General features: G+C 44.6%; 1 long non-coding RNA gene across 1 annotated transcript in view; it reads left to right on the top strand.

The window, feature by feature from the left end:
* The first annotated feature begins 200 nt into the window (after nucleotides 1–200).
* The window catches only part of LOC128316429 (uncharacterized), a 38484-nt gene continuing 13648 nt past the window's right edge, over nucleotides 201–25036 (top strand). Inside the window, exons 1-5 of the long non-coding RNA XR_008300339.1 lie at nucleotides 201–9925; nucleotides 12475–12534; nucleotides 14186–14419; nucleotides 20201–20349; nucleotides 21392–21625. This is a non-coding gene — a long non-coding RNA (uncharacterized LOC128316429). The remainder of the gene's footprint in view (nucleotides 9926–12474; nucleotides 12535–14185; nucleotides 14420–20200; nucleotides 20350–21391; nucleotides 21626–25036) is intronic.

The raw sequence follows: 25036 nt of genomic DNA, 5'->3' as shown, positions 1-25036 counted from the left end.
GCCAAATTTCATGACTCATGGTATAGTGAGAGGCCCATTACACACAATCATCTCCTTGCCTCTAGAAACCAGAAACTGCTTCACTTCACTTAGAAACCCAAGATTCCTTTAACAAAAAATAAAAGGAAGCTGTACCGTTACATTTTTTTCACATAGTGCCAAATCATTCAGTCGATCCTGTGAAGAAAAAAAGAAGCTAGCTTTAAATAGGGAAAAATAACCCAACGTTGGGTCAGTTAGCTGCAATGAGATAAACGCCTCCTCCATCTGACTACTCTCCTTTTTCCTGCTGTCTCCAATTTCATGTGCTTTATATCTGCTCCCTTAACCTAAAGCTACCATCAACACCACTACTACAAAACAGTAAGAATGAACATGAGCATGTGCCCCTCTAGGCTTTCTGCCTATAGAAATAGGTACTATTATCATTCCCGTTTTACAGATGAGGAAATAGCTTTAGCGAATGTTGAGTAAATGGCCCACCGTCACACACTAGTAAGAGTGGAAGAGCAGGGTCCAAACCCAGGGCGGTGCAAAGTTCACATCTTTGAGGAAGTCTCAAATGTTGACCATTTGCTGACCTTCCCTGTAATTAAACTGTTCATTGAAGCGTGACTCCTCCCATGCTCATCTGCATTTCCATAAGGACTTGATTAGAATGTAAACACCATCAGGGTAGAAATTTGCTCTCTTTTGGTGATAGCTGCATCCCTGTGCTCAGCAGGCGGTAGACGGTCCATGATCAAAGTTGGTTTTATGGGTCTTCCAGCAGGGCAGTGGCACAGGGCCCCCACTCGGAAGGGCTCTACACTTGCTTGGTGTTATTGTTCTGTAGTCACCATCTTGAAATTCTTAGTGACTGTATCTTTGAATCTGTGTTTTGTGGATGAAGTCTGATGGAACAGTGGAGCATGGGCGGGGCACTTTGAGGCTCGGCTCAGATGTGGTCCCTCTTCCCACCACCTCCACACCGGCCGCCTCTCTGGGTTCTTGGCTGCACACTCCCCACCTGTAGTGCTCTGGGTGACAAGTAAGGTAGGTGGTCGGGGTAGGCAGACGGTGACTCTGGCCGAGGCATGGATGCCAAAAGGCTGCTGCTCGGTGCCTGTGCCCTGCATCATCTACTGGATGGGCATGGCAGCAGCCACCCCGCCCTGGACGGGCAGCTCCACAAATGCATTCAGTGGGTGACTCCACCATGGCAAGCCTCTCACCACACCTGATCCAGGAACCAAGTGCATCCTGGTGTGGAGGCTGCAGTGCCTTTGGAAGACCTGCCTGTCCCCAGCCAGGGCCCAGCACATCAGACGCAGCGCTACATAGTGAGTCATGGAATGGGGCCCCAGGTTCCCGCAGAGATCAGCATTTCCCCAGGCGCATCCGGTACCCAAGGGAGCATGCCATTAAATGACAAAATTAGATCAGATTAGTTTAAATTAAATTAACAACATTAAATATACACTGTGAGAAATAAGCCCACTGACCCAATCAAAGAAGGGACGCATAGACCCGCGGAGCACAGTGAAGTGAGACTTTCATCAACGTCCTTGCAAGAGCGGGTGTCTGATGCACAGGCACACTCAGGGCAGTTACAGCAGGCAATTTATCTCTTAGTGTGCAAGCCCCTCCCATGGCTCCTCATTGGCTGAGTACGACAGAGGTTACAGCCTTACCCGGAAGTCGCCTATGCCTACGTAAGGCACAAAGTAGTCTGATTGGAACAAATGTACATTACTTGAGGTGACACAGAGACTCCAGTTCTTTGGTGCGTGCTCGTTGCAAAGCCCGCAAAAAATAAGCCCACGAAATGGAGAAGGGGGAAAAAGAACCAGGAAGTGAAGTGTCTAAGTGTTTGGGACTCCACTGTTGGGGGCTGGGGTGTTTGTACGTATTTCCAACAGGTTGTAAACCTATTGTTAACTAGACAGCACAGGTTTTATTTGGTATTTCTGAAAATGAGTCATCTCACTGACTTCTCACACACATTAAATAAAACACGATGACATTTCAAGAGAGAAACCACAAAAGAAAAGGTTTAATATTTTAGTGTTTTTTAATCGCATTTTTTTCATGCGTTTTGGATGGGGGGGCCACACGTTTTCATTTTGCAAAGGGCCTCACAAATTATGTAGCTGATCTTGTCAAGAGTTATGTATTATATATTAATAATTTGGACTCTTGGAAATTAGAACTTTTAGGTCTCAAAGGAATAAAGCATGAAGATCAAGAAACCGTGGCATCTTGGACTGGAAGTTTTTCTTTCAGATGATATTCCTAATATCATGGATGTTGGGGACAATGGATAAGACAATATGGATATTGGGGACAATGGGTAAGAAAATAGTATATACCCAAGAACTTCTTGGCAATCAGAGCTAGCATAGGCCATCTACAGACACCTAAGTGAAATCTCCCACATGATAACTGTGGCTTCCATAGGCAAATTAACCAGTAGACATTTATTATTTAGCCAGTAAGGTCTTTGGGAGTCAATGTGATTGCTTTTTGGTATGGTCGTGCCATTTCCTAGTTGAGACCCATTTCCCGTGACGCCCTATTGTCTCACATTTGACTGCTTTTCAAATATTCTCACGCTTGCACGTGTGAAGCCTGGCCCCTGGAACATTTGTGTGTTTTACTCCTTTTTCCAGTATCACATGTGGGAAGATCTGTCACACTTCCTTTTAGGGCTGCAATTCTATGAATCTGTTACCAAAGAGAGTTCGCAAACACCATTATATATCTGAGGGATGTAATTATTTATTGTGGGGTGTGATATTTTTATATTTCCGTCTTCGCTACTGGACTATGCACTTTATGTAAGGACGCATGCATTATTCATGGTAGTCTAACTCCTGAAACAAGCCTCAACTCTCACAGTGGCTTAAAATAATAAGGGTAGGTTTTTTCGCACTCATGTCTGGTCCAGTGGGAGTTAGTCAGGGCTGATTTACTCCCCACAGTCATTTAAGGTCTCAGGTTCTTCCATCCTGTGATCTCCTCATCCCCTCCGTCCTCCAAATCTTCTACTAGTTTATCAGCATTTGGCTGACAGACAAGGAAAAATAGAGCCCGTTGGGGGATTGTGAGAGAGGTTTTTAGGGGTCAGGCCTGGAAGTGACGCACATCACTTCCACCCACATTCTACTGGCTTACACCATCACCTGACTCTACTTAACTGCAGGGAAGGTTGCCAGGCCTTTTCCTGGTAGTGAAGTCCTTTCTGAAATTCAGATAGGCATGGGATTTAAATATTTAAATACAGGGAATGGTCAGCGAATGGTCTGTTTTTGAGCCTGTCATCTACATTTGAACTTAGCCTACCCTAAAGTTAAATCCCACCCTGCAACTTTACTAGCTGTATAATCAAGGCAACTTACTTATTTAATCTTCTCTTAGCCTGTTTGCATCTAGTTTTGTGCCTAGAAGAGAAAGAAGTAAACTTAACTGGGATTGTTTTTTGTGGTTATGGTGAAGACTGTGTGGTATTTTCTTTATGTATGTGATGACTGGCACCTCTGGAAGTATTCAAAACATATTTTCCAAATGAAGAAATAAATGAAGTGGGTTCGCTAGGATGGGGTGGGTTCTGGGAGCAAAAGGAAAATTCTGATCTGGGTGGATTTAAAATGAGAGGAGGAGTGTTATTTAGAAAAAAAAAGAATTATTCCAGGAGATGACTGGAATTATTGATTTGTGTTTGTCCTCTGATCCAGTGACTAAGTGGGTAATGTCGTATTCAAACTCAACTTTCTCTACCCCCATTTATTTTTCTTCTTCTAGTGAATTGTTTCTTCCCTTATTAGACTCCTTTCTTCTTATATTTGTCCATTCTCCAAAGAATGTGCCAAAGGTTTTCCAAATTCTGATCCTGCTCTTTCCAGGGTGTCATCAGTTGCCTTAAAAACACTCTGCAAGACATTAGTGTCTCAGCAGAGCATAATAAACTTCAGCTTGGCTTTAGGACAAAAGCAGTGCCACACAATGACGCATCTTCCATAAAATAAGCTGTCCCCTAAACAGGGAGAATATAAATGCAGCACACATTATCGTAGTAGCAGATATTCATCTCCACCCACAAACTCAAATGTGCCAGAATTATACCATTGGCATTTTCTCATTTCCTTTAAATCAACTTCATTTTTTTTTTCTCGAAGCTCCCATCCCACCTGTCTGGGGCAGAATTTCAGTTTAGACATTATTAGAGCCTGAATCTGTCCAGAATCTGGGTTGGAGCCCAGAACCAGGAGAAGGTCTTCTAATCTCTCGTTTGTCCCAGTTCATCCTGAGTTCCTGTGTTGCCCAAACCAAAGTCCAGATCTCCTTGACTTCCCTGACATGTATGCGCTCAGTGCCTCAGTGGTCCAGCATCCCAGACACTATGTGGCCATCCTGTGTGAGGCTTTTCCTACGTGGAGGTATTCAGGAAGTCAAGATTAGAAGTTAATGGTGGATAAGAATACAATCAATGATTATTAGTAAAGTTTGGTGTCACTCCCTTGATTACTGCTAAGGAACTGTCAGTTTTACACAGATTGCTTTGGCAACATCAGTGCAAATGTCAACATAGTGACAATCTAGGGGCAGACCTCAGTGATATTAATGTTGCTAAGGGATACTTTTAAGGAAACAAATTCCATGACACCTAAGAATCTAAGTTCACACCAATGATGAGGAGTCTGAAAATAAGCTATATGATGTTAAAGCAGAGAAACCCAAAGTTGATTAGGACGGGATAAGCTCAAGCCCAACAAACAACAACAAACCTTAAGAACCTTTAACCCAACATCTAAACCTGGATTCAATTCTCCCACTTGCTTTTCTGCTCTATTTTTTATCCATGTGTCGTAAGAACTATAATTATGTAGTTATATCATATTATTGTCACCTAATCTAATTAGAGTGGTCAATCTAAACATGAAAGTAGCAGGAATAGACTCCTTAAGTTAAGACATGACTTTCTTTGTGCACAAAACACATATGGCCATTCCACAAAGAATTAAGGTTGAATTTCTTGAGGATGCTGTACTTTAATAGTTACCAAATATTGTGTAAAAGTCCCACTAAGAAATTAGATTTTACACCCTGGGTCGCTGGGAAATAGGAATAATAACAACAATACTTTCTGTGTGTAGCAAAGCAACTATATGTCAGCCAGTTAGATTATCATCCCAGCTCAGAATATTAGGGATAGAATAGCTTATTATTAATCCCATTATGCAGAAGGGAACACTGAGAAATTATGTGATTTGCCCATGGTCATATATTATTAGGTGGAAGAAATGGGACCATAACTCAGGCTATTGTCTAAAAAGCCTTTAATCCTTTCTGTTCTCTGTTTAGTACATTTTGATTCTGTTAAATTATATTGTTTTTATTTTCCCATTAGCTCAAGGACAACATCTTAGTAGAACATCTGGATTTAATATTCTTTCCACAAACTCTTCAGAGTCTATTCATTTGAATGAAGGGCTTTTGTCAACAGTTAACCCTTCAGACTGCCTGTCAGACAAACAAAAAAGCAAGACCAACTGTACAGATTTAAAATACATTTTATAGTAGTCAGGGAATTGAATTTACTTTCTAATTCTGTGGAATGAATTATTTATAGTCAAGATAGACTGCTAGATCAAACTTATCTGTCTTTAAGCACCAGACATTTCCAGAATCCAGAAGAAGGGGTCAGTCACTGAGATGGTTGGTTTATGTCGTAATCCTGACCAGGCATCGTTAGAATGGAGAAGATTTAGGAAGTCTGGGATTCCAACATATTTGCAGGACCAGGCAAAGACCTGGAGTCTGAGCATAGTAAGTAGGCCAAGGGAATATCATCCTTCTGATGAGAGGGAGGGCAGAGGACAACACAGGAATTCTAAGATAGGTCTACAATACGGGCCCTGCTCACAGGGGATGGGACAGCAAGATGTGTGGCACAATAGGAAAAGGGCTCAAGACAGAGATCTTGGCTTGAAGTTACATTCTATTATACGACATAGCCAGTAGGTGTTTGAACCAAAATTACAATGTAGGCAATCCAGCTCCAGAGTCCCGAGGCACTTAAGGTGTCTTTGGTAAGGACATTTAGAGAAGCACCGATTGAGTCCTACAGGGGAACAGAAGGAGGGAGAGAGGCAGACAGATACCACTCTGACCAAAGGGAATAAGGAAAGCTTCAGAGAATAAGGAAGGCTTCACAGAGAGGTGCATTTGAACAGGCTTTGATATTGGGGAAAATTCTGATAGCCAGGAAATAGAATGTGAGTGATGGAAAAACCCACCTAAGATGGCTTAGGCAGAACAAAAGTGTTCTGACGTACGTGTCTGAAAAATCTAGTCATAGTTCTGGCTTTCAGCTCAGCTTGATCAGGGCTCCTGTTGGCATTGTAGGGGAGGAAAAGAAAATTTTTCTCTGTACTTTCCTACCTCCTATGTTCTCTGGCTGGAGCCCTACAAATTAGGCTGACAAAAAGCAGATTAACAAGAAAAAAAACAAAAACAAAAACCAATTAACATGTGCAGCATGCATGTACATAGGAGAAACTCCGTGACAAGTAACTCAAAGTGGTGGTTAGAACTTGGGGCTTATATAGCATCTTAACAAAGAAGAATAAATGTGTACAGAAGTGATAAGAGAAAGGAAAGCGTTTTAGGCTTCGAGGGCAGCCAACGGTGGGAAGGTAAATCTATGGGGGAAATTAACAGAGGAAGATTTGTTCGTGCTGGTTCATCTTGGTGCCAACTTCCCATCTACCTCATTGCCATAAAACTTCCCCAGGAGAGGACAGTCCTCATTTCTCAGAAGTTTCTGCTTTTAGTCCGATGATGGGCGTTCCAAGAAGGCTTCTTTCTGCATCTGTTGATTCTCATTTTCCTCCAACTCAAAATGATCCCTTTACCAAAGTGACATATTTCGGGATGCAGTGTTTGGATTTCCTGCGGCACCTTCAGGACCTGGTTTCTCTAAGCTCTGTCTCCAGGACTGTATTTGTAACTACTGGCCCGGACTTTTTTCTGTGTGAAGGAGCTTACGTTTGATCCTGAGCAGAGACGTTTTTGTGTGGAGATAATACATCAGTTGCCTGTATGCTGGCATGTCTGTATTTAGGCGTCTGAATTTCCCCTCATACTGGCTCTAGCATCATGCTACTTTAGCCTATACGACTGTGTGGGTACATGGGGACTGAATCTGTATGACCAGGAATCAGTCTACAAATGGCTCACCAATGGAGAATGACTTCAGAATTCCTATCCCCCAAGAGGAAGCATATTTACAGCCATTCAGTGGGAAACCAAAGGACATGTGGCTGAATTGTGGAGGTCTTCGAGTAGGAAGGCAGACCAAGTAATCAACACTTGGGATAAATTTGCAGTTAAAGCAAAAGAGCCAATTGTTTGAGATTTGAGTTTCAGGGGTTGAAGTTAAGCTTTGTGAATTTAGATTTGTTGAGTTAAAACCAAACAAAATAAAACAAAACAACCTGTTTTGTATGGCCAGATTCTACTAGTTTCTCTGTGCTCATTTTGCACACAATGATTACCTAATAAAAGCCGATTAGTCCACCCTAAAGAGTCTTGATGGCCCTAATTGTTCTCCAGCAGCAGAGCAGTTTCTGTCTCATTTACAGAGAGGAGCACCAATCTACCAAAATGTTCTCATTCCACAAACAAGGAGCCACTTAAATGCCCAAGGACTCTACCAAGTGCCAATGCAAACCAAGGAGGAAGAAATGACTGGTCACTATGGAACCACAGTGACGAGTGACTTGGAGGCTTCCTTCAGAATTTCAGCACTTGCTTCCCTTCTTCCTATAATAGAAGTCTGCCATCTGACACTCGATGATGAACTCCTTTTAACAATAACCAGAGTCCAGTGCCCAGCTCCTGAGCAGTTTTCTCCCTCATCTAATGGTTAGAATTGGAATTTATTTGTCATCCTGGCTGTTTCAGGATCTCTGCCACTGCTGTGTCCACAGAGTTCCAGCGAGGTTGATGGCTGAGGGGGCTGATTCGAGACTCGTGAAACCCGGATTTCCAGAACTGATTCCCAGTTCGACCACTTACCGTCTCTGTAAACGTGGCAAGTACTGTACTTCTCCAAACCTCAGTTTACCCAAATATAAAATGGACATCACCAGAGTACCCAATTTATGGAGTATCGTGTGAGAGTTATTAAACACTACGATGTGGATAATAATATGCCACCCAAAATACGGCATTTTGGCAGAAGGGTTATTTTGAACTAAAGGAAGTGAGAAACCATAGACGCAGAACAAAGCTTTCTACCTTCGCCCTGCCTTGCCTCAAAGCACAGCGTGAATTTCCCTTTGCGCTGGCCTCCCCCCTGCTCCTCGCTCTAATACCAGGAAGGGCAGAATGACAATCATCGGAGACAACTCAAGACTCTTATCAACCTAGAGATGGCACTGAGAGGAATCTGCATTTTAAACCTGCCTCAAATGAACAACCCTTATCTTCCCTTAGTTTCCCACATATATTTAACTTCCCACAAGCTCAGAAGCTCAGATTCTTTTTCTTTTGTCGCATCCCGTCTCCACATTTATCACTCATCGTTAAAATAGTACGTAAGCCTTCCGGCCTCTTTGGACTTTTCACTTCATTCCTGTCAGACTTGCCATAGTCATATGAAATAAACCTTTTTCTCCTGCCAATCTGCCTCTTATCGCTCTATTTTTCAGGGCCTCTGCCCCTCAACTTAAGAGGGTAAATGAAAAACTGTTTTATTTTCTGGCCCCAACAAATATCACAGATTCAAAAGCCTTGCTTATATCCTAGCACACCACACGCCCAACTAATGCTGGTGTTTTCTTCAGACTCAAGAAATGCAAAACAGGGGCGCCTGGGTGGCTCAGTCGGTTAAGTGTCCGACTTCGGCTCAGGTCATGATCTCACGGTCCGTGAGTTTGAGCCCCGCGTCGGGCTCTGTGCTGACAGCTCAGAGCCTGGAGCCTGTTTCCGATTCTGTGTCTCCCTCTCTCTCTGACCCTTTCCTGTTCATGCTCTGTCTCTCTCTGTCTCAAAAATAAATAAACGTTAAAAAAAATTAAAAAAAAAAAAAGAAGAAATGCAAAACATTGGACGTTACAAACATTCTCGATTCATTTCTGGCAAACTCCGCTTCTTCCTAAAGGTGGTTCCCAGTGAGCCTCAACAGCCTCTGAAGCCACTTATTATTATCCTTTTCACAACGTTATTCATATTTAACACTTACTGGGAGCTCACTGTGTGCCAAGCCACCAATGCGAGCTAAGCACTATTACTATCCCTGTTTTCCAGATGCGGAATCCAAGGCTCCAGGATGCAAAATAATGGTTACATGGCCTGAGTGGCTGATTATTGTGTGACGCTACCTCCCTCAGGATGAGGTTGAGGATGGAGAGTAGAAGAAAGGAGGTGAAAGATAAGGATTCTTAGAAATGATCTCTTGCTAAACAGTGCCTTGCATGTGGCCGATACTTAGATACTTGCTGAATGAATGGACGATTGACCAGATATAAAATTGAGTGAGCAGCCAAACAGGCCAGTCCTCCTGACCACAGCTCTTCAGCCGTTTCGATATTAGCAGAAAGGGCCAACTCCTCCACCCACCCAGAACTTTATAAATATTGATTTCCCATCCATTTACCTTTAAGGCATCTTCTCTCGGGTAATCACATCACATTGCTCTGTCTGTCACATTGTGTTTTACATTTTTCTCTTCTCTTCCTCCTCCCCCTGTATAATCTAGAGGACAGACCAGCTGGCTACGTAGATTAAAATCCTTTTCTGCCCCTCTCTTAGCGCAGCTCCGTGGCTTGGTTCTATTAGCCAGACCGAATGGAGTGTTTTTGAAACAGCAGTGAAATCTCTTGGAACAAAATGAGATCGCTCCTGCAACCATTCTGCCCCAAAGCATATTTATAAGCAAGTAAGTTCCATGTCGTTCCTTTCACCTTCTCTTTCCCATCAGCCAGGCACAGAGCTCTGGAAGATTAGATTATTTTAAAACTATTTGAATAACATTAGCTATCACTGTGTGCTAATTTCTCTGGGCCAAACGGTTCAGGTTCAGTCAGATTAAGGGCTTCCATTAGCAGTTAAGTCTTCTCTGTCCTTGACCCTGTAATTAAGACAGATGAAACTGTGACCCCTGACTGCATTTCTACATAGTTCAGAATTCAGTCCAATTGCCTGAGGAACCTCTATAAATATTCATAGAAAACCCAAAGTTTCTTCCAGGTCTTTAGAGAGCAATTTCAAACAAGATATGGCTTTGCTTATGGTCCACAGGCCTGAGTCAGATTCCCCTTCGGCCACAACTTGGCAAATTACATTCTAGTAGGAAGTATTACAGGTTCAGTGAGCTGAGATAGATCATCCAACAAGGTAATACATTCACTCCTGAATGTCCTCAGAGTGGGGAAAGGATGGCCACGTAGGCAGTATCATCCTTAGAACTGGGCAACGAGGTTCCCCAGGCCCTTCCTTTTGCAAAACCCTTTTCACATAGTGAGGAGACCCTAAAGTCAAGGAGACAGGTCCTCTCTGAAGTCAACCTGCCACACGTAGACCATCCTCATCAAATGGCCTGTAGCAAGCAGCAGATCTTGCTTGGGCTTCTGTCTTGGGTCTGTCCTCCCAAAGGTAGCCATTACTCTACGCACACCCCTGGGCCCTTGAGATGACCAAAGAGTGGCGATTGGGCAGGCAGGGACTGGGGCAGACCTTGGACTTGGTGACTGGGGTGTCCTCATGGATGCTCACATGGCCCCTAATGTGAAGAATAAAGCCATCGATGGGAAGAAAAGGGGAATAAGATATAAGCTTGAGTCCTCCATTTGTACTTCTGTCCTGGGCTCTGCAAATGGCAGGAGTAGGCCTGTAGGCAGAAAGGGAGTGAATGGATCCCCTCAAATGTATGTGCAGGTTAATTAATTTGATTTTGTTAGAGCACCATAACATAGCAGCTCTTTGGTTGTCAGCCTCATGTAAATCCACCTCTCAAGCAAGTGGCATATAAACCAAAGGCCAGGGACGCTTGGGTGGCTCACTTGGTTAAACATCTGACTTCGGCTCAGGTTTGTGAGTTTGAGCCCCACATTGGGCTCTGTGCTGACAGCTCAGAGCCTGGAGCCAGCTTTGGATTCTGTGTGTCCCTCTCTCTGTTACTCCCCTACGCATGCGCGTGTGCTCTCTCTCAAAAATAAATAAACGTTAAAAAACAAAACAAAAAAACCCAAAGGCCAGTTCATTCACAATGAAAACCAAAGCGTCCAGGCAGACTGGGATGTTTATGTCAGTTGATCAAATATTTGCTCCCTATAGGAAACTCTATATGGAAAACCAGATTATAGTCAGCCATGTTCTTGGCAAATGTGGAGTCAGAGGACGGGGAGTTAAGAGCAAGGCCTGTGCTTCAGATTGAAGCTTTGCTTTCCCTGCTTGGAATTCATGGCTTTTAAAATGAAAGTTTCAGAGGATCCTGGGTGGCTCAGTGGGTTAAGGGTCGACTCTTGATTTTAGCTCAGGTCATGATCTTACAGTTCATGGGATCAGCCCTGCATCTAAGCCCTTCTGTACTGACAGTGAGGAGCCTGCATGGGATTCTCTCTCCCTCTCTCTCTCTGCCCTTCCTCCTCCTCCTCCTCCTCCTCCTCCTCTCTTTCTCTCTCTCTCTTCTCCCTCTCTCAAAAATAAAGAAATAAATGAAAAAAATAAAATAAAATGAAAGTTTCAGAAAGAAAGTCTCAATTCATGTTGTATTGGACTAAATACCAGTGACAAGCCTGGAAGAAAGTTTAGGAGTCTCCACTGGTCATGAGAAGACTGACCACTTTATAAATTTTTTCAGTTAGTCCCATCCCTAGCAGGGACATTAACAGGGAAACTGAAACAGAGAAATTCTCAGTTTTTATTAAAATTACTAACCAGCATTTCGTTTTCATGCCCTTGGCTTACCATCTGCAGTAACTTGCACTGGTTATTATAAATATGTTTTTCTATATCTTGGATTTCAAAGCGAGAGTGCAACAGGAATGCTTTTCGAGCTTTCCATCATCCCTTCCCTGCCAGTTCGTCCATTCATTATTACCTTTCCTATTTTTTCCATCATGAATACACTTTAATCCCCATCACCCATTTCACCCATCTCCCCACCCACCTCTCCTCTGATAACCATCAGTTTGTTCTCTATAATTCAGAGTCTGTTTCTTAGTCTCTTTCTCTTTTCCTGGGGAAAAAAGGCTTTAAAAGAATCAGGGAGGATTAAATGGAAATCCAGTGAAGATCAGTGTGTGTGTGTGTGTGTGTGTGTGTGTGTGGAGTCTGTGCGTGCTTGTTACTTCTGGGGATGTGTGTAATTGCGTACATGCCTGTGTGTGGTTGCACAGGCTTCGATCCCTTTATGCTTGGTACTCCGGGGGATCTGTTCAGAGGCTGGAATGCAACCGCAGGCAGATGCTTGTCTTTTCTCAACAGTGGCAAGGAAAGGAGAAGGAGGAAGACACAGCCATAAGGGGCTTGCTGGCAAAACACGGGGTGAGTGATTTCCAGGTTTCATGAGCCAATTAATACATTTCCGAAAGAAATAGACTTTTAGGCTGTCCAGATGCACATGTCATATTTATGAAGAGAATGGAAAACCCTCACAGTGATTCTAAAGCTATCTATCCCCTGACTTGGTATCGACATCCATGTTGTAGTAAGATTTTATAGCAGGCAGCATCTAAAGATCTCAGAAAATCCTTTCTAGATGATGCCATCCTCATGGTTGCCTCTCGCCTTTACTTATGCTGTTCTCTCTCCTTGCCATCTCTAAGTCTTACTTACGAAGCTTAAAGGGTCATGGTGGGGTCTCGTGTTTTGCTGTTCAACGAGGTTAGGCAGGAGCCGGAGGGAATCAATCCAGATAAATAGGCTGCCTGAAGATGTGCTGTTAGCGGAGACATCTGTCGACCACAAGTCTGGCAAATTCTGGTCACTGGCCTGACGAAGGAAATGTGTACCTGGTGGAAAATGTCCCCACTGCTGTAGGAAACAACAACAATACAACTTAGAGAAAGTGCAATCATTCTTCTAAGCTCGGCAATGATGACGTTGCATTCAGAATAATGAAAACAGAACATAAACTTACAGAATTTTGGTATAAACATCTTGCAGGATGAAATGGAAGGCAGTTGAGCTAAATCTTCATCTACTGTAATGTCTAAAATTGGTGGACAACAGCAGCATAAGCATATTCTTTAGACGCATGGGCCTCGTTCAAGAACAAAGAGCTTAAAAGCAGAAAATAGTTGCCACTGGACAGTGAAATGGGTGTGTAGGAGAGAACCATGGCCTCAGCGATGAGCTTACTAGTCCCATTCAACTTCTGAAGTCACTTGCACATGTTGCTCTGAGAAAACCACATTTAGAAACATTGAATTTTGAGGGCGCTTAGGTGGCTCAGTCACCTAAGCATCTGACTTCGGCTCAGGTCATGGTCTCATGGTTCGTGAGTTCGAGCCCTGCATTGGGCTCTGTGTTATCAGCCTAGGATTCCCTCTCTCCCTCCGTCTCTCTCTCTGCCCTTCTCCCACTGGCTCACACGCTCTCCTCTCTCTCAAATATAAACTTAAAAAAATTTGAATTTTGTCCAATTCCATAACTCAGTGCATTGGGAGGTCAGTATCACTAATTCCTCCTTCCCTGTATAAAGACAAAACATCACAGTTTTTCCCATCTTGCACATTCCTCAATTTGGAGCCCTTTATCCTGTGCAATCCAAAAACACTGTAACTGGGGCAGTGAACTCCCCTGGGCTAGATTGTCTATGAAGGTCTACTTTCAACATGTCTGGGTTTTCTGCATGCACAGGCTTCACATACAGGAGCTATTGTTGAAGGAAGAATTATTTGATAACACTGAAATAATTTGCAGTGAGACAAATATTTGAAATAAGAGGCTTAATTTTTAAGGGAATGTGCCCCCTAGATTGCTGCCAACGAGCATAAATTTGCATTCGGCACGAAGAGGAAAACAAAGTAGTGAAATGTTAAGCAACCCTTGGTTTGTAAAGATGGGGACTAGTCCCTTGGGAGTTTATACAATTCCTCTCTTGAGGTCATTTGCACTTTTTCATTGTTTATTTGCACATACCTGGCTTCACTCAAGTAATAAAAGATTTTTATTTCTTCTGCTTATCCCTTAGTTATACGCCAGGTGCCTTGCCTGAAACTTGAAGACTGGGGCGAGATTGCTCCAAACAAAAGTAGCGAAGTTCAGAGCCAGAGAATTCTCTGGACACAAAGGCTTTGCAATAGAGAACTGTATAATGCGGCCGACAGGTCAGCTGCAAACCGATGCCCCTGCCCCGCAGGCCAGGGTAACTAGATTCCTTACCGTCCTTGGGGACAGAGATGCCCACAGCACTAACTTCAGCCAGGTAAGTGATGCTGATTCTAAACCCAACAGTCTCTGGGTGGGGTTGGAAACGTGTGCGTGAGAAGAGCAACCCCACGCATGAGGCTGTGAGAGCACTCTTGACCTACACGCCAGGCACCCCATCAGCCGGTTCTGCAGCCCCCGTGTCTCAGCTCCGGGCTTCATGCCTTTCCGTCCACACTGCAGGGCCCTCCATGCCAAGAAGATAAATGGAGGAAGAAACTGACCCCAGGTTACTCATTTGGTGATGCTTGCCACCCAAGGAACCGTGTGGAATATCAAAACCCCGTTAAAAAGCCAGAGTGGCAGTGAGTATGGTGATCATTTGCTCACACTCTCCAAAATAGAACAGAAATCGGCGGGTCTGTGTTTGGTTAGCAGCTCTCTGACTTCCCATTTTATAACAGAAGTCTAGCCATCAATCAGTAAATGTCTGCTGCATAGCAAAAGCCTCATGATTGTTTCCTAATGAATGTTGAAATAGCTTGAGCTTTTCGGACCTCTGTGGCCCTTAAAATTAAGGAGGTTGGTATGACTGGTAATAATGATGCTCATTAATATTTATTGAGTACTTAGTATGTGCTGGGCATAGTTGTGAATTAAATATTTTAATTGTCACAAAAACCGTATTATCTTCTTTTAAGCTACAAGGAAATCAAAGCGCAGAGAAGTTAAATGACTGAGCCAAAGTTACTCATTTGGTAAGAGGCAGAACCAGGATTCAAAACTCCTAGGACACCTGAGTGGTTCAGTCAGTTACGTGTCTGACTCTTGATTTCAGCTCAGGCCATGATCTCACACTTCATGAGTTTGAGCTCCGCATCGGGCTCTGAGCTGATAGTGAGGAGCCTGCTTTGGAATCTCTCTCTCCCCCTCTCTCTCTGGCCCTCCCCTACTCGCTCGCACTCTCTCTCTCTCTCCCCCAAAATAAATAAATAAACTTTTAAACCAACTCCCAAGCCCTTCTGTTTACCCATTATGCTTTTGTCAACTTCTAGCATATACTATTATTCTTATTCTGTTGTTATTATCAATAGGAAGATGTCTAATCTCTCATTGCAATTCTCCATATACTGCCTGTTTTACTTACCATAGATCAGTCCTCTATGTATCCATCGATACTTGAGCCTCCAAACATCACTGAAAAGCCTATATTTATGATTCAGATATGAGAAACCAGGAATTTTATACCTACCCGTGGATAAAGTATGAAGTAGGGAGGGATAGCATGCAGGATGACAGAGTCACCAACCAAAACATGCTAACAAGCAAGGAGCAGCTTTTTTTTTTTTTTTCAATTTCTTTAGAGAGAGAGAGAGGGAGAAAGCATGAGTCAGGGAGGGACAGAGAGAGAGAGAGAGAGAGAGACTCCCAAGCAGGCTCCGCACTGTCGGGGCAGAGCCCCTCAAACCCACAAACGGTGAGATCGTGACCTGAACCGAAGTCAGACACGTAACGGACTGAACCACCCAGGCGCCCCAGGAGCAGATTTAACAATTCAAGGACTAGGAACACACAGCGGCGTGCTGCAGAACCAGCTCTCTGAAATCAAAAGCCTTGATGCATAGTGACCCGGGTGACGTCATGGGTGGAGGGTCACAGTCACGGGGGAGGAAGCACTGGACTTTTGGATTTAGATGACTGCGTATAGGTCCTACTGATTGCATACCCTAAGCAATCCTGTTTTCCTCACTGAAGCTGCTTCCACTTCTGTAAAATGGGGATGTGTCCAGTACCTTACAGGCCTGTCCTAAGGATTGAATGGGATGACATAGGAAAACCCTTGGCAAATTAAAGATTTGCCACTCAGAGTGGGTCCCCAGACCAGCAGCATCAACATCGTGCAGGACTTAGTAGACAGGCAAGTTCTCAGGCCCCACCCCAGACCTACTGAATCAGAACAAGAATTTCAAGAGGATCCCTTCGTCATATGCACATTAAAGTTTGAGAAGTCCTGCTCTGGGGCACTAAACAAATGCAGCCAGTTATTCGAGCTCTGTTTTCCTTTTATATACTGCCAGTGAAAGACAACATGGCCAACTTTAAAGGACGGGGCCTTCTTAAAGGTTCCCATATGCTCTTCCTGGATCCCACTGAATTCAGCAGGTATGACCGAGCAGGTTACTCCTGGCGAGCATTTCCCTTTGCTCAGGATAGGCCCACTTGAGAGAGAGAGAGAGAGAGAGAGAGAGAGACACTGCCTTATATAATCCTGGGCAATTTTTGAGGTGACGGAGCCAATAAAATGCAAATCCACGTATACAAAATCATCTTGGCCTTGGGAAAGTTGGTTAAATACGAGACTGAATGTAAGTTGCAGCCGAAGTGGAGTTGAAGTGGGTTTTAATCTTTCCTATTCAGCGTCCTTGGGAGCAACAGCTAAGGGAAGCAACTCAGAGTGGGAGGGTGCTTTCGAAAGCATTTGTGTTTTGTTAGACCCCTGTTGTGTATGAGAGACACATAAAAGGTGCTTCATCAACACCTGGTAGACTGGGTTGAATACTCTTATCAGCTTCCTGTGAAAAGATTCTAAATATAATTGTGAGCCTGTGTGGACATGGGGGTGTTAGATAGATAGAATATAAAGACCCCCTGATGTTTGGCCAGTAATGGAGTTTAGGATACACTACCCTCAAATATGGCATCTTGAATATTTTTTTTCCTTTTTTTTTACTGAGGTATAGTTAACATATGACAGTATATTAGTATCGGGCATACAACATAATGACCCAATATTTGTATATATTGAGATATGATCCCCACAATAAACCTAGTTAACATCTGTCATCACATACAGTTACAGGATTTTTTTTTCTTGTGATGAGAACTTTTAAGATCTACTCTCTTAACAACTTCCAAATATACAACACAGTATTATTGACTACAGTCACCGTGCATCCCCGTGACTTACTTATTTCATAACTGGAAGTTTGTGCCTTTTGACTCCCTTCACCCATTTTGCCCACCCTCAACCCCCAGCCTCTGGAAACCACCGTTTCTATGCAGTAGAGGAAACAGCCACCTCTCATGGTCTTGAAAGAGTGGCCTCGAGTAGGAGATAAGCCTTGTCATTCAACCCTGACCTATCTTCCTAGCTATTAGCTGTCTCTCAAACTTCTGTGATTGTCCAAGCAGCCTATTTTATTTTTTATAGCTCCCAGTAGTTGAGGATGTGCCAGGACCCATCAGTGTCCCAAGGGGAGAATCTCAATCAGCACTTAGATTCAGGCTGATTGGAAGTTGGACCCCCAGGCTTCTGAAGAAGGCAAATATATACATTCCACAAACATAAGCCTAGCTGGCCCCCAGAGCCAGGTGATCTGGTGGTGTCCAGTGTCCCCTTGCCAGCAGTCACAAAAACCGAGACTCCAGACAAGCATACAAGCTCATTTCTGAGCTATCAGTGGGCTGTAGAGGGAGAGTGCAAAAATGGCGTCCCTCTGGCTACACTCCCTGAGAGCACTTCTGTAGCCTCTAAATGTGTGCCAAACCTGAAGCCTCCCCCTAAAACTGAAGCTCCAGGACTAGCAATTAGGTCTCTTTCACAGAAGGGCTGGGGTTGTGTTTCAATCTGCTGTCTGGATAGTGCTCTGGGGGTGGTGGCCTGCCAAGAACGGTCTCTCCCATTGTTACAGGCCTGTCGGACCCAGGAACACATCCCCCCCGGCCACCAGAGCCAGGCCATCAAGGGGCATCTCTTAGGCAGCAGCCACAAAAACCAGGGCACCAGGGAAGGGTATAAACTCTTTTCTGTAAGATAGAGGGGAGCCAGGGCAAGGCGGAGGGAGAATGCAAAGATTCTATTCACCAAGAGCCCCTCTGAGACATTTCCGTGTGCCAAACCAGAAGCCTGCCCCTCAGTCCAAAGTTCCTGGAAAAGCAAATATGCCTCATTCTCAGGAAGACTGGGGTGTGTTTCAGTCTGCTGTCTGCGGAGTGCCCTAGGAGTAGTGGCCTGCCAAGAACTGTCTCCCCCATTGTTACATCTTATGGGACCCAGGATCACACACACCCCCAACCCCTGCACGGCTTCCAGATCTAGGCAGTCACGGGACATCTCCTAGATGGCAGCGATGAAACCCAGGTCACCAGATGTAAAAACCAAGGCACCAGACGCTCCCCTTTTTCCCTCTGTGAGATACTGGCCCTTGAGAGTGACAGGCAGAGAGCATAAAGATGGCAACTACTGGCTGGAGTGAGACAGAGAGGAAGTTCAAAGATAGGACTCACGGAAAATAAGTTTGAAAAAAGAAAAAGAAAGAAAAAAAGAGGAGGAGGAAGGAGGGAAGTTTAAGAGAGAGACAGTGATTGCCGGCTTTAGCAAGGAAGAGGGAGCGCATGGAAGATGGCCCCTGCCAGCTGGAATATAGAGCCCATACCCAAGGGAAAGGAAAAAAAAAAAAATATGGTGCCTGTTGGCCTTAGCAAGGCCGAGGGAAAGCACCAAGATGGCATCCAACAACTTCTTTCCCTGGAGGGTATTCTTGCAGGCTCCTGCCGCCTTAGACCAACACTTTAAAATTAAGAAATGAGTTTCGCATAATGTTTGGGCACTTTTCAGAGGGCTGCTTCTGCACTGGCCCAGGATCGGGTGAGTCAACACACGATCCCTTTAAGAGACTCGGTTTGCCATAGCCCTGCAGGTCTGGTGGATAGGCACCCTGTTGGTCTTCAATGCCAGATATTTTGGGGGCTTGTCTCTCAGATGCTGATTTTAAAAGTTGGGGTGCCAAACGTAGGGTATGAACCCTTCTCCTTAGGGAGAAGCCCAAGGTTTTGAGTTCCCAACCAATTGTGGGTTGCCATCTTGAACCGGAACCCCCTATTGAATACTTTAAGCTGAAGGAGTTGGAGAAACAGCAAAATGGGCCCCTTCGTATAGCTCTTCTCTTCAGAAACAGATTATAAAATCCCCAATTAAGAGATCTTCTCCCTGTATCCGGAGGAAAGGAGTGTTCTTATCTCTGAAGACAAAGGTGACACCACCAACAAAATTCTGAACGGGCCTCACTAAATTTCCCCCAGTTTACTACACTTACCTCATACTTTTTGGCCTATAGTGTTTCTACACGACTGTCCACTTTTCAGCAAATATAGCATAAAAATACTCAGGCTTATCTGTTTCTTTAGGTCTTTATTTCCTTATGAAGGCTCCTGTGTCATGTAAAATTTGCACTAAACAAATTTGCGTGCTTCTCCCCTGATAATCTGTCTTTGTCAGTTTAATTTTGAGACCCAGCCAGGAATCTTAAGTGGGTTGAGGAAAACATTTCACTACCTTATTCTGGCATAGACACACACACACACACACACACACACACACATATTATTCCTTCTTTTCACCACTGTTATCATCTTCTCCATCTTCCAGTCCCCTGGTCGAAAAATAACCATGTGAACACATAATTTTAATAACCTGTCAAAGTGTCATAATGGAAATGGAATGGTGCCATTTGTAAATCACTATTTATCAAAAAAATAAAAAATTCTTTGCATTTCAAAAGAGATTTAAATAGATGTCCTAAATTTGGTTTGTTTAAAAAAACAGTCTGTTCCAGAAAGTCTCTAAGACTTGAATAAAAAAATTAAAACACATTAAAGAAGTATTAGTGCGCAGACTTCAATAATTGTGCATTTTTCTAAAACTTCAAAGGTCAGAGAACTTTGGGTCAGGGGAGAGAAAATGTCTCCCCCGGAGAATATTCCAGTTGGGTTTATGTGCTTCTCAGGAGCAGTGCTATTCTCCATGTTTTGTTGGTTTGGTTTTGCTCTTGCCACAAAGGAAACAGAAACCAGCAAGCTGCAAGGGTCGGGAGCACCGTCTCCTTGAGAGATTAGCCAAGCACCAGTTGGTTTGCATAAGGCATGGAGAGTTGCCTGGGAGGACTTTGTCCTCAAGATCCTTCTGCATCCAAGAGCACAGGAGCTAAGGTAAAGCTGTGTGTGATACATTTGCATTTCTAAAAAGGTTCGATATGAGTTGGTTTCACTCTGCCTCAGGGGTAAAATTATATAAAGCACTATTTGATAACAGTGGAAAGTCTGTCAGAAGGTGTCCCTACATTTGCATGTATTTGTTTACATTTTGGTCTAAAATCTATATTCACTTAGGATTCAAGCATGTCTGGCTATGGGATGAGTCCCCAGGGTCTTTTAAATGACAGACCAAAGGTCATGATCTCACACGGTTTGTGAATTCAAGCCCTGGGTCGGGCTCTGTGCTGGCAGCGTGAAGCCTGGTTGGGATTCTGTCTCCTTCTCTAGCTGCCCCTCTCCCCTTGCTCTTTGTATCTTTGTCAAAATAAATAAAAAATAAACTTAAAAAAAAAAATGACAGACCAAGGGAAGCAAGGATAGAGGTCCACAAGTTTTAGGTTCTAGGACAAAATGCAGCCTCCTGGGAGATGTTTCTAATATAATAAAGTCCTTAGGGCACCTGGGTGGCTCAGTCGGTTGAGCGTTTGACTTCGGCTCAAGTCATGATCTCATGGCTTGTGAGTTCGAGCCCCACATCGGGCTCTGTGCTGACAGCCCAGAGCCTGGAGCCTGCTTCAGATTCTGTGTCTCCCTCTCTGCCCCTCCCCTGTTCTCACTCTGTCTCTCTCTGTCTCTCTCTGCCCCTCCCACACTCATGCACGTGCTCTCTCTCTCTCTCTCTCTCAGAAGTAAATAAACATTAAAAACATTAGAGGGGTGCCTGGGTGGCTCAGTCGGTTAAGTGGCCGACTTCGGCTCAGGTCATGATCTTACGGTCCGTGAGTTCGAGCCCCGCGTCGGGCTCTGTGCTGACGGCTCAGAGCCTGGAGCCTGTTTCAGATTCTGTGTCTCCCTCTCTCTGACCCTCCCCCATTCATGCTTTGTCTCTCTCTGTCTCAAAAATAAATACACATTAAAAAAAAATTAAAAAAAAAACCATTAGAAATAAAAATAAATAAATAAATAAACACTTAATGTAATAAAATCCAACTTTCAGATCATCCCCTGATCCAACTGGCATGAGTTCAATCAAGGCCGACTCGTCGCAAGAGGAGGCTGCCAAAACAGAGCTGCCTTAGCCCAGGGTCCACGGAGGACAAGCACTGGCATCAGCAGACCCGGCACCTCTGGTGGCCGTGTTGGCAGACAAAGCCCTCAACCCCTCTGCCAAGGCACCGACACTGATGGACAGTAACAGCAGTAGCTTCAGCAGCTCCTTGTGGCATCTTTGGTCAGTATCAGTGGGTGAGTCGCTAAATCGGGCAGTGGCAGTGACCAGAGATAACGCCTCAAAGAGCCACAAAAGAGAAAAGGAGAATGGTAACTGTCACATCACAACTAAGGGCCACTGCTGTATATGAATGACATACCCTCAGGGACGCGGAGAACTGGAGAAGGGGGGTGGCGGGGTGGGAGGGGGGGAGTCCTGCACAGCAGGTCACCGCAGGGACAAAGAAACACAATTTTGTGATTGTATTAGTGGACGCTTCCTTCCCTCCTCCTCCCCCACCGCCTGCCCCAAGACTGGTGGGATATAGAAAACAAAGGATAGAACAGAGAAGTCTAAGTTTGTGGAAGCATAAGCTATAAATCTGAGATTCAGCCACCCGTGCTTACAGAAGGCCCAGCAGGCCACTTTATTTTTTAAGTGTATTCATTTTTTGAGAGAGAGAGCATGCACAGGGGAGGGGCAGAGAGAGAGAGGGAGAGAGAGAATCTCAAGCAGGCTCCAAGCTCAGTGCAGAGTCCCACACAGGGCTCGATCCCACAAACTGTAAGATCATGACCTGAGTCAAAATCAAGAGTCAGATGCTTAAGTGACTGAGCCACCCAGGGGCCCCCTGGACGGGGCACTTTATAACAAGATACCGCTATTGGGTTAGCGGCATTTGCTACTCAAACTTATAAATTAAGAATCAAATTCGCAGCCACCTCAGCCGCTGCCAAAACCCCCGCAGCTGCCGCTGACCCCACAGGTGTCCCAGGCACAGGGCCCACCTTTATCCAACTGCCCTTCCGTGAACATTTGCTAACAGAATCCTCACCCTCGCTCGCTGCTTCATTAATGGACAGCAGCGTATCGCTCAAGACCCACGGTTCAGATTTTCTTCCTTGATCTTCTCTTTCTGGATCACCACCAACTGTTTCTTTAAAACATGGAGTTAGTACTATTACATCCTTGAACATGAAAACTAGATGCAATTGTGAGGCTCGAGAAAGGGAGACTATGTAATTCCACAGTAGACAGAACTGCGCTGAGGAAACAATTTGGATCATAAATGAAAAGTTCTTGTGTTGAAGATTCCACATCTGTCACCTACCAGTTGCATGGTCTCTGGCTTACCCTAAGTCTCATGTGAAATGGAAATAACAATCATTTCTGTGTCTCAGAAATATAGGGATCATAGGGGACAAAGGGGCTATACCCACGATGCTTATGATTCCCTTCCCTTCCACATTCCGTACGTGCGGAATCTATCCACCACCACACTCCGCCTGAGAGGCAGCGCTGCTAACTGCATGACCCTCTCACCTGGCCACAGCTCACTAAAGCCCAGGGGGACAACTGAGCCAGGCTCGGCCAGTCAGAAATGTGCCTTCCTCATACCTCAGCTCCACTTCCCTTTGGGTGAGCTTCGTACTCAGGCAGGCAGTCCGCCATGATGGTAAGATGGCCCCCAGCAGCTCCAGGCTTACTCCTACCTGCTTAATAAGTCCCACAGAAAACTCCCTCTTTGCTTACAGTTCCGGTCAAACTCCCAGGGATGGTTCTGATCAGCCTGAACTGGGTCATACGGTCACCCCTAAACCAACCACTGTTGCCAAGGAAATGCCATCTTTTCTTCACTCAGGCCTGGGTCACACGTTTTTCCCTGGAGTGAGGGAGTGGTATCGGCCTCACCTGATTCACAGAGATGGAGACCTGGGGGAACAGAGTTGGCCAAAAGAAAATCGGGGCGGGGGTGTGGGGGGGGGTAGTGTTGCCAAAAGAAGGGGCAAGTCGTACATACCTGGAGAACTTTTAAGAGATAGTCCATGAACACCTGAGGTGGAAAAATGAGAAGTAAACTTTCTTGAGGAAGGAAAACCTCTTTCCTTTAACATGGGCAGAGTGACCAAAAGACTGGGAGGCAGATGGCCCCTAGGGAGCCAGCCCTCGCCCACTGCACGAGTACTTATCACGCCCTTACCACAGAGAGCTGGGTACCTGTGGATGAGTCAGTCACTGTCCTAAGGCTCAGCCTCCCCACCCACAGTCTCATTGCCAGTTCCCTGAGTCATCCCATGCCCCACCCAGCGTGTTTTGCTTTTCCCACGGTTCCCTCGAATCTCCTGGGACAGATGGCTGGCTGCCGGAGCCGAAGGAAAGAACGGGTGTCTTTTAGAAACAGGAGTGCCTCTCCTGTGAGCAAAGCTCGCAGAAGGGCTGGCTCAGGTGGGTGGGGGTGGTAATTATTCTCTTTGCAGTTCCCGGCGCACTTAAAAATCAGTTTCTTTCTGATAGGCAACCTCTACCTTCTTTTAATTTCTCCACTTAAAAAAGAAACCAGACACAAAACCAAAAAACATTTGTCATTCTTTTGGAACCAGAACAGCTCAGACTTCTCTTCCTGCTTGAAGCCTTCCCCCTTCCTTCCCTTCCATCCTCTTTCTCATTTAGCGGAGAGCCAGCCTTATCAGCCCATCCCTGTCTGCTCACAGCACAACATCAATGCCACAGCCACAGGGCTTTTCGTGTGGTGTGATGGCCGTGTGGCTGTCTGGCTCCTCCACCGGGTGGGGGGATGCCTCAGAGAGGTCACCAGTGATGCGCTGCTCCTTTCGTTTCCTAGAGTCTGGCTCATGGAAAGTCCTCCCCACAGGTTTCAGCAAAAGAGTGAAAATGAGCAAGCTGTTAACTGCACTGGGGGCTGAATGCGGGAAAGATCATCTATCATGGAGTGTCTTGTCAGAGGCAAAGGCGCCCTTCGTGAAGTCATGAAGACTTTTGCTTCTTAGCATGATTTTGAGTAGCTTCTGTACTACAGATAATTCCAGAGACTGCTCTTAAGAGCCAAGAATATCCACACTAAAAGGAAATGTTTTTTCGGGACTTGTACAGGATGACAGGCCCGAGGTCTTACAACTCACTTCAGGTGAAAACTGCAGCAGCCTAATTACTGTCATGCTCCATGTTTGGATATAATATGAAACATTCACTGAGTGCTTTATAATTAATCTGCAATTAATTTAGATTTTCATGCAGTTGTGCTGTATGGAAAAAAAATCAGCAGTATAAATACAAACGATGAATAATAGGCTGTAGCTGACTATCAGGGTTTGAAACCCTCTAAAAGACAACAGGCCATGGATTTGCTTGTTTCTATCAGAAGCCATGTAGAGACATTTTAAATGTGTTTGGAGAAGAGGGTAATAACATCCTATTATTCCAAATAATACCAATTTAAAAAAATTCACAGCGGAAGAGAGAGAACAGTTCAAATCTGGTTTACCGTTGCCATCTTGCCATACGCCTGGCAAATGCAAGGAAATTTTTTATTTACCCACCTTTCACTTAATACATGTTAACTGAGCATCTGTTGAGTGCTAGGCGACATGTTTTCCACGTGAAGAAGATGGTGAATGGACAGGTAAGTCACTT

This window comes from Acinonyx jubatus, chromosome B4 (assembly GCF_027475565.1).
Source record: "Acinonyx jubatus isolate Ajub_Pintada_27869175 chromosome B4, VMU_Ajub_asm_v1.0, whole genome shotgun sequence".
Lineage (NCBI taxonomy): Eukaryota > Metazoa > Chordata > Mammalia > Carnivora > Felidae > Acinonyx > Acinonyx jubatus.
The sequence above is the reverse complement of the archived record's forward strand: the minus strand, read 5'-3'. Positions and strand labels throughout refer to the sequence as shown.